Here is a 9,404-nt window from a genome sequence, read left to right on the forward strand (position 1 = left end):
AGCTTGGGAATAATTTGCATAAAAGTAGCCCTGAAACTGAGGGAATGGATAAAATTAACTAGGAGAGGAATACATACTGAGAGGAGAAGAGGACCACGGACCAAAGATCAAGTGTGGAAGCATTCCAACATTGAGTTGGAATTCTCCTAGGTCAAGGGTAATTAATCTGAAAATAAGGAGTAAACAAAGAGGTAGGAAGAAATCTTGGAGCACTGACTTATTTAATAAATAATGAATGTGACACATAATAGCTGCCTCCTTGGAATTCACAGTCCAGTAACCAGACTTGAGTTCAAAATTGATGTAGAGAGAAATTCAATTTCCACAAGTTAACGGTTGTATTAGAGGCATAAACCCCCAGCACATCCAGTGGGAGCACAGAGAAGAGAATGGCTAATTGTTCTTGGCAGGGTAAAGGGATCACGTGAGAATCTTAAGAGATGAACAAGATTTTGCCATTTGGAGAAGGAAAAAGTTCAGGTCCAAGTTCAACTTACATAGAAGAGTCGGGAAGGAATCAGAAGTAAGGGATGACAACCTAAGCCATGAGAAATTTAGGAAATAGGCAAAGACCTAGTAAATCTATTGGCTAAGGAGGAAAAGCTGGGGGTATCATTTGGTTATGTTTTGGGATGGCTACTTATCTGTGAGCTTCACTGTATCACTCTATCACTGCAAAGTATATAAGTATATAAGTATATAAGACAACTTATAGACTCAGTCAACGATCATAACAGCCAAAGAAAGGAGGCTGTACAATAAACAAACAAACGGAAAACCAAATAAATAAAATCGGTAAGTTGACTGGGGATGGAAGAGTTAAGAAAGTTACATATGGAGCAGTAACCATAACATTTCCAACTAACTAAGGCATGTTTCTGAAGGAAGGATGATTTAGGGATCTGATTAGCCAGAAGAGCTTGGGGATGGGGCACACTTTCCAGGCATTTCAGGCAGAGGGTAGCTGTGACAGGCACAATAATGCCCTCAAAGATGTCCACATCCTTATTCCTCGAAACTGTGAATATATTACCTTACATGGCAAGGAACAATTCAGGTTGCAGATGACATTAAGCTTGTTAATCAGCTGACTTGAAGAGAGGGAGATTGTTCTGGATTATTCTGGTGGGTCTCATTTAATTTTTTTTTTTTTTTTAACATTTATTCATTTTTGAGAGACAGAGAGACAGAGTATGAGCCAGGGAGGGGCAGAGAGAGAGGGAGACACGGAATCTGAAGCAGACTCCAGGCTGTGAGCTGTCAGCAGAGAGCTCCACGCAGGGCTCAATCTCATGGACTGCGAGATCATAACCTGAGCCGAAGTCAGAAGCTCAACCAACTGAGCCACCCAGGTGTTCCGTGGTGGGTCTCATTTTAAATCATAAGGATCCTTTAAAGTAGAGGAAGGCAGAAGAGGAAGTCAGAGAAAGATCTGAAGATGCTTTGCTGCTGGTTTTGAAGTTGGAGGTAGGGGCCATGAACAAAGGAATGCAGGCAGCCTCTAGAAGCTGGGAAAAGGCAAGGAAGCACATTCTCCTCTGGAGTCTCCAGAAAGGAGGGTTCTAACTCTGCTAACATCTCAACTGTAGCCCAGTAAGAGCCATTTTGGACTTCTGAGCTGCAGAACTGTAAGATAATACACTTGTGTATTTTTTTAAATTTTGGTTTTAAAACTTTATTTGATTATGAAAAAATTGTGCATTGCAAGAATTAAAATCATTTGAACAACAACAACAACAACAAATGGCACTCTGATTAAACTATATTTTACAGCCTGCAGGATACCTTGGGCCAGCTTGGTTTTCACTAGAGATTTCCCTGCCAGCCTGCCACCCACCGCCCACCCCTCCCAGCTTCTTTCTTCACCAACATGCAAGTTCTTTTCCTTCCTTGTCAGCCAGAGAGGCCCATTGGAGAGGCAGGTTCAGCCTTCCTTGCCAGTAGTTCTTTGACTTGAAAAGGGGGCAGCACAGTCATTTAAACTGGATCCAACCTCTTGGCTTCTTACAAAGTTAAACAGCTCAAAGAAAGAAGATAAGAAGACAATGCTTGTGGAACAGACAGTATGTATTGGCTTGCACACCTCATTACAATTCACCTGCTTGTGGCTCCCATTCAGTGGTTTCTTCTGAAGGCAGTGGATTTTTCTCTTGCATTTTTATCTTCTTCAGTTTCTATGTATCGAATTTCTCAGTCTCAGCCATATGGGGTTTGTCAGACATAGTTGTAGAGGAAGCTGAGTGAGACATGTGAGCTGGCAAAGTCCGATCTGTGCAGTGGCCGCTGAGTCTGAATTTGTGTGGTTTTAAGCCAAGTGGCTGAAATAGTCTAATGGATGAAAGACATAGAGTTGGTTTGCTTCTGGAATAGACAGAAACCAGTTGGAAATAGGGGAGGCCATGCACTCAAGATGTTATTATTACCTCTCTTTGGTTAATTTAAAAAAAAAAAATTAATTTGGAATAATTTCAGACTTTTAGAAAAGTTACAAAAATAGTGCAAAGAATGCTTGTGTATCCTTCACATAAGTACCTAAATTATAACAATTTAACATATTTGCTTTATAATTTTCTCTCTCTACGTAAATAAATATATACATGAAACATATAACTACAATGTACAGTATATAAATATAGTAAATATTCTCTCTAATATTTCACTATGTGGATATTTTATATTATGTATTATATATAATTTATTGAACTGTTTGAGTAAATTGAAGATATGGTGTCCCTCTCTTCCCCAAATACTTCAATGTGTGATTCTTGAAAAATATAACCACTGTACAGTGACCAAAGTCAATAAATTAAAAACGACACAGCATTATTAGGTGATGTAAAAGCCTATTTAAGTGTTGCCAATTGCCTCATTCATGTCCTTTACAACAAAGAGAATATTTTTTTTTCAGATCCAGGATCTAACCCAGGATCATGTGTTGCATTTGGATCTCATATTGTTTGTCTCCGTCAGTCTGGAGCAGTAATTCAGGTTCTCTCTGTTTCTCATGATTTCCACATTTTTAAAGAGTACAGCCAATCATTTTGTAGACTGTCCCTCAGTATGGGTTATGTAATGGTCTTTTGTGATTAAGATTCAGGTTATGCTTTTTGGCAGGAGTTTTCAGCATTGGTACTGTGTCCTTCTCTGTGCATGATATCAGGAGGTACTTGCTGAAGATAATATTGCCAGCTTACTTCACTGTAAAGTTGCTATCATTCTCTTTATATTTAATAAGTGTCTTGGGGAGGTATTTTGAGACAATACAAGTATGTTGTTTCTCATTAATACTTTCACTTGCTCATTTTAGCATCCATGATTCTTGTCTGAAACAAGTAATTCTATGGTGGCTGCCATTTAGAGATTCTCCAATTATTCAAACTTTAAATCTCTGAGTCTAGCAGGTGGGATTGTTTTTATTTTTTAATTTTTTAAATTTACATCCAAGTTAGTTAGCATATAGTACAACAATGATTTCAGGAGTAGCCCATCTATTTAGCCCATCCCCCCTCCCATAACCCCTCCAGTAATAAGAGGTGGGATTTTTAAAACATAACCCCAATACCTTCATCTCATTTAAAAGCAAATGAACAATAATTCATTAATTTCCCAATTATCTTACAAATTTTAAAAGCTCTTTATTTTGAGATAATTTTAGACTTACAGAAGGATTTCAAAAGCAGTGTAGAGGGTTTCTATATGCCAGTAATTTTCTGTTACATCTGTACATCACATTTGGAAGAATTGACAATTTAATAATACTGAGTCTTCCAGTCTATAAATGTGATTATTTGGATCTGCACATATTCTGTTATATATTATAACATGAATGACATATATAGAACTAAATTTCATTTTTGGAGTGCTACTAAAAATTGTATTTAAAAAAAAATTTGAATTCTAATTTGTCACTGCAAGTGTGCAGAATTGACTTTGTATCCTGCAGAGGTGCCAAACTCATATACAAGCTCTAAGAGATATGTCTGGTGTATATTTTGGGATTTTCTATATAGACCATCATGTCATATGTGAATGGAGATGATTTTCTTTCTTCCTCTCCAATTTGTAAGCCTTTGATTTCCTTTTGTTGTTTTATTGCAGTGGCTAGAATGTGCCCAGTATGATGCATTCAGTATGGTGTTGAATAGGAGTGGTGAGAGAGGACATTCCTGGTTTGATCTGAATGGGAAAGCATTGAGTTTTGGGCCAATTGGTTGTCCTGAGACCTCATTTTCCAATGAGTTTGAAAAAAAAATTGAATTTGAAGATTTGTAGTTTCTGGCATTTTAAGAATATTTTTTAAGTTTATTTATTTTGAGAGAGAGAGAGAGAGAGAGAGAGGCAGAGAGAGAGAGGGAGAGATGGAGAATCCCAAGCAAGCTCCACACTATCAGCACAGAGCTCAACATGGGGCTTGAACTCACAAACCTCAAGATCATGATCTGAGCCAAAATCAGTAGTCAAATGCTCAACTGACTGAGCCACCCAGGTGCCCCTGGCTTTTTCCTTTTTGGTTGTACGAAGTGTGGGACTGATGTTCAGTCTAGCTGTCTATATCCCCAAGTGGAAACTGGAGGCTCCACACGTTTTTTCTCACAACTGTTTGTTTGAGTCAGAATCCAAATGAGATTTATATAACCTAATGTTGATATGTTCCTTAAGTCTCTTTTGATGTATATTTTGTTCTTCTTTTCCTGTCTATTTGTTCTTCTTGCTATTTTTTTTTTCTGTTATTGTTGTCAAAGACACTGGGTTGTCTATTTTATAATGTTTCCCATAGTCTGAATTTTGCTGATTACATCACCGTGGTATAGCTTAATATAGTCCTCTGCCCACTGTTTTCCCTGTAAATTGGTAGTTAGATCTTGAGGCTTTATCAGAATCAGGTTTATTTTTCCTTGAAAATTCATAATCTGGGTATTTCTTTGTGTGTGTGTGTGTGTGTGTGTATGATTTATCAGCTATTGATGTTAGCTGCCCACCTCTCTATATTATGGCTTTTAAAATGCCTTTCTTTTGGGGTGCCTGGGTGGCTCAGTCAGTTGGGCGTCTGGCTTTGGCTCAGGTGATGATCTTGTGGTCTGTGAGTTCGAGTCCTGTGTCGGAGTCTGTGCTGACAGCTCAGGGCTTGGAGCCTGCTTCAGATTCTGTGTCTCCCTCTCTCTCTCCCCCTCCCCTGCCCACACTCTGTGTCTCTCTGTCTCTCAATAATAAAGAAACATTAAAAAAATAAATAAAATAAAATTCCTTTCTTTTACTGTAATGAAGATTATAGTAAAAATTTGTAATGAAGTTGAAAATGAGGCTCAGAAAGGTTAAGTGACTTTCCTAAGTCAGCATGTCCATTTAGTAAAAGTTGTAGCCTGGAACCTGTGTTTTGGGAATGCAAGCCCTATATGCTTTCTATAAGCATATTACCTTTCCAGACATTGCATTATTAAGCAGTAGGAAGATCACTTTTCCATCCTGAGGTACATGAGGCATATTCATCTCTTTTAGGAAGATTGAATTCTCTTTTGCTTAGATGCATAGGACCATACCAAATGATTATTCAGAAAAATATTCCCCTCAAGTTCTGGGTTACATCCCTTTTTATGGATACAATTAATTTTTTTTTTCATGCTAGTTCTAGTGTCTGGAATGGTGTCTAAACTCCACTCTGAATCCTGAGCACATTTGGGCTTCTGCTTGCTACTCCAGTGCTACAGAAGAAAAGACAACATGAACAGATGTAGATTAAGTACTACAAAGCAATTTGTTTCTTTTTTATACTGCATTCAAGACTTGCTACTAAAATTTCTCCTCCACTTGGAAAGAGAGAGGGGGGAGGAAGGAGAGAGGGAAGGGATAATGTTGCAGTTGGTTTTTATCTACCACCTAAATTTTTCATGAGTTTGTATCTAAGGTGATATAGCATCTCTCTTGGGGGGCAGGCAATTCCATGAATTATTGGCTAGTGTTTTGTGGAGACAACTGAGAAAAAGACATTTTTAACTCTATAAAAATAGATTTATCATGTTCAAATCAACCAAGGACAGACATCTATCTTGACCTGAGCATTCACTTTTCAACACAAGTGGATGTACTCAGATACCCATCCTGTATCATCTGATGCATGACTGTGATGTTCCTGAGCTTCTTTTCCTAAAGAGGACATGAGCTTCCCATCCTGCAAGTATTTCCTGGTATCACTGTATTATTAAATCTATAATAATAGGGATTATTATTGAAATAACTTTCAGTCTATTTCAAATCCAATTTTTGAATTAAGGAAGGATGAACTTGGCTTTGCCTTTTAACCACAGGGTTCTGGGAATTCCTAAGCAGAGGGAAGGCTCCACCTCCTCTGCTTTCTCCTACACAGACTCAGAAACTCTTTGGTGTGAATGGACTTTTTGGCCTATATTAAACATTTTGCTCTGTGTTGGGACAAATGGAAGTATTGGGATCATGCTGGGCATAGGAGAAAATGGAGCAGAAACCCAAAGAACATACCTAACTTTGGAAACAGTGTTAAGAGTCCATTGCAAGGACCACAGTGAACAGATATAAAAGTAGGAGTTAAATTTAGCTCCCTACAACTTTTGGAATATTAAGGTAATATGGAGTTGTAGTGATTATCTGGTTCAATCCATTTTGGGGAGGTGACTTACCTAAAGTCACAAAATTGCCACTGGCCAAACAGACGTTGAAGTTTTGTTCTCTTGAGCTGTTCCTTGAACTTCTCTTCCTTCAGCATCTGAATTCAGAAAACCTGGGCATGAGGTCTGGCCCTCTTGTTAACTTCATCTGTGATCTTGTGCAAATCACTCATTGTCACTGAAACTCATTTTCCCCATCTGAAAACTGTGGATAATGATACCTTTCAGGCTGTAGTTGACTAAATGGATTTGGAAGCCCTTCGTAGAAGTAAAGCACATAGAGGAGTTAGTAGAGCTGTGGAATCAAGCTGACTCTAGTTGGATCCACTCATATTCCTTAGGAAATTTCATGCTGTATCTAGACTTCTTCCTGAACACCTTGGGTGTGAATTCAAAGCCCATTAACATGCCATGCAATAAGAGGTGGTGAGGTGGTCAGCCACTTCACCTCAGTAACATCATCCCCAAGAACCCACTTATAGTCTGGAAGGAATCTGACTCTTGGGAGTTGCTGTAAAGATTATGTGGGCATCCTTTAGCATCTTCTTTCTGCTGTGAAAAAATATATATAGTTAATAGATTTCACTACTGTCTATAGGAGTGTTCACTAGGGATCTTTGGAAAGAGTAATCTTCACATTTAGAAGTATTTTCTCATTATGGATAATGGGATGATGAGGTGAAAAATGATCTTGGCTACTTATGATTCTAAAAAGCCTTCGGACTGAATAATGTTTGGTGAATTAGACATAATGAAAGCAAAGAAATAACTCATTTACTACAAGGTCCACTTAGTTATTTAATCACTTTTACTGTCATACAAATATGCATTCCCATGCAAAGTGGTGAAAAAGTTAGTAATGGCATAAAATGCAGTTGTATAATGACAGCTCTCTTATATAAAGGGAGAGCTTCATTCTGGACAGTTCTGTGATTGAGCCAAGACTCCTTGTGGCATGGACCTTGTAGAGGGGCAGTGATTGGAATCCCTCACCTTGTCCCTAGATTATTATACATTGTTGAACAGAGAGGCATAAAATTGGCAAGTTAGACCTGGATTTTGTTTGTGCTGAAATGAGATCATTAGCATGAAAATACTTTGGGAGAATACTGGCGGAATATGGAGTTACTATTACCTTAAATTTTTAGAAAATATAGGCCAAAGAAGGGAATGGATGCTCTTAGCCACATATTCTGAAAATATTACCAGAAAAACCAGTCCTAGAGTTATGACAGGCACCAAAATGCCCCATTTGGATTCTGGTGTCACCTGAAATTATTAGCAAAAAGCACAATTTGCCAAATCGTGTTACAGACACTGAGTGTGCAGGAACTCGGTGATGTGGGGCGGCCAGTGCAGAGAGGAGCGATTAGAGGGAGCTACACAAATCTTAAAGAACGGGAGAAATTTAAGTAGGGGGAACAGGAAGGCACATTCCAGGCCTGTAGTGGCTGGAAATCTGTAAATGGTTCTAACAGCTGGGGCAATGCTAGTGTTGTACCCTTGCCCTTCTTCTGGGTCCCCAGAGTTTTTAATAATGAGTCAATTTGAAGATCTTGCTCAAAGATGAGCACAGGTGTAGTCGTGACACAGAAGATGGCAGCACTGGATGGTGAAACTTTTCTCCCCTCTCAGTCTCATTAAACTGTAAAGCAAGTATTCTCTCCTTTAAGAGAGTTGCAGTAATTGCCATCATCCTCCTGGCTCAGCTCTGCTTCATATCAAGAGCTGTGACAGAGAGAGTATCTGTTAGAGCTCTACTGTCCAACAGAAGCTAATGCAAGCCACGTATGTAAGCCACGTGTGCAAGCTACATATGCAATTTAAGTTTTCTAGTAGCCACATTAAAACAGTAGAAACAAATCTGATGAAGTTATTTTAATATATATTTTATTTCACATCATATATGTAATCAGTATAAGAAATTATTAATGAGACAATTTATATTCTTTGTTTTCAAAACTAGTCTTCAAAATCTGAGTATATTTTACTTTTTTAGCACATCTCAATTTGGACTAGCCAGATTCTAAGAGCTCAGCAGCCACATGTGGCTTTTGGCTACTATATTGGACACCACAGGATTTTCTTCTCCCTTTGAGATGTGGCTCTGCCTGAGTTCAATTCTGTATTTGAGGATATATTTCCAAAGTATCTGGGTGGGGTGGGGGCATCTGTCCATACCTAATGACACATCCCAAATCAGCTCCATGTGATCTAAAAAGTTAAAATATTTACCAGAATAATTTGTATGTTGTTGTAGAATCTGGGTCTGGAGTTCTCTCTTGTCCAGCAAGAGCGGGACACAGGAGAGAGGCTAATGTCTGGGAGGAGACAAGAGCCCCGAGTAAGGGTCCTTGCTTCCTTATTATTAGGATCAGAAGGCTTACAAGTGAGATGGGACTACATAGAGAGACAGTGAAATCAGGAACATTAACTCATGGGCGTGGGGCAAAGGGGGTTTTGGAGATATGCAGTGTTAGGGGTTTGGGTCAATACAAAACAAGATTCTGGTGCTGGGTGGAAGGTTATTTACAGCAAACATGAGATCCCACCTAAACTGGCCTAGGGGACAAGAAAGACAAAGCATGCTACCTTAGGGTCAACAAGGCATCTTTCTTTTGCTAATTAGCTCCTCTCTGGGCAACTTCACCCTGCTGCAGTCTATAGCCCTGTTTACCTAATTTGGTCCTTTCTTCCTGTGAAAGCAGCTTTCTGCTATTGTCCTATACCTTTGTCCTATACTGGGGGCCTTTTCCCCCTTTACCT

At 38.8% G+C, this 9,404-nt stretch overlaps 1 pseudogene; it reads right to left on the reverse strand.

The window, feature by feature from the left end:
- Positions 1–1,893: 1,893 nt before the first annotated feature.
- Positions 1,894–2,222, reverse strand: LOC102958535 (annotated as a pseudogene).
- Positions 2,223–9,404: the final 7,182 nt, after the last annotated feature.

Source organism: Panthera tigris, chromosome E2, assembly GCF_018350195.1.
Source record: "Panthera tigris isolate Pti1 chromosome E2, P.tigris_Pti1_mat1.1, whole genome shotgun sequence".
NCBI classification, from domain to species: domain Eukaryota; kingdom Metazoa; phylum Chordata; class Mammalia; order Carnivora; family Felidae; genus Panthera; species Panthera tigris.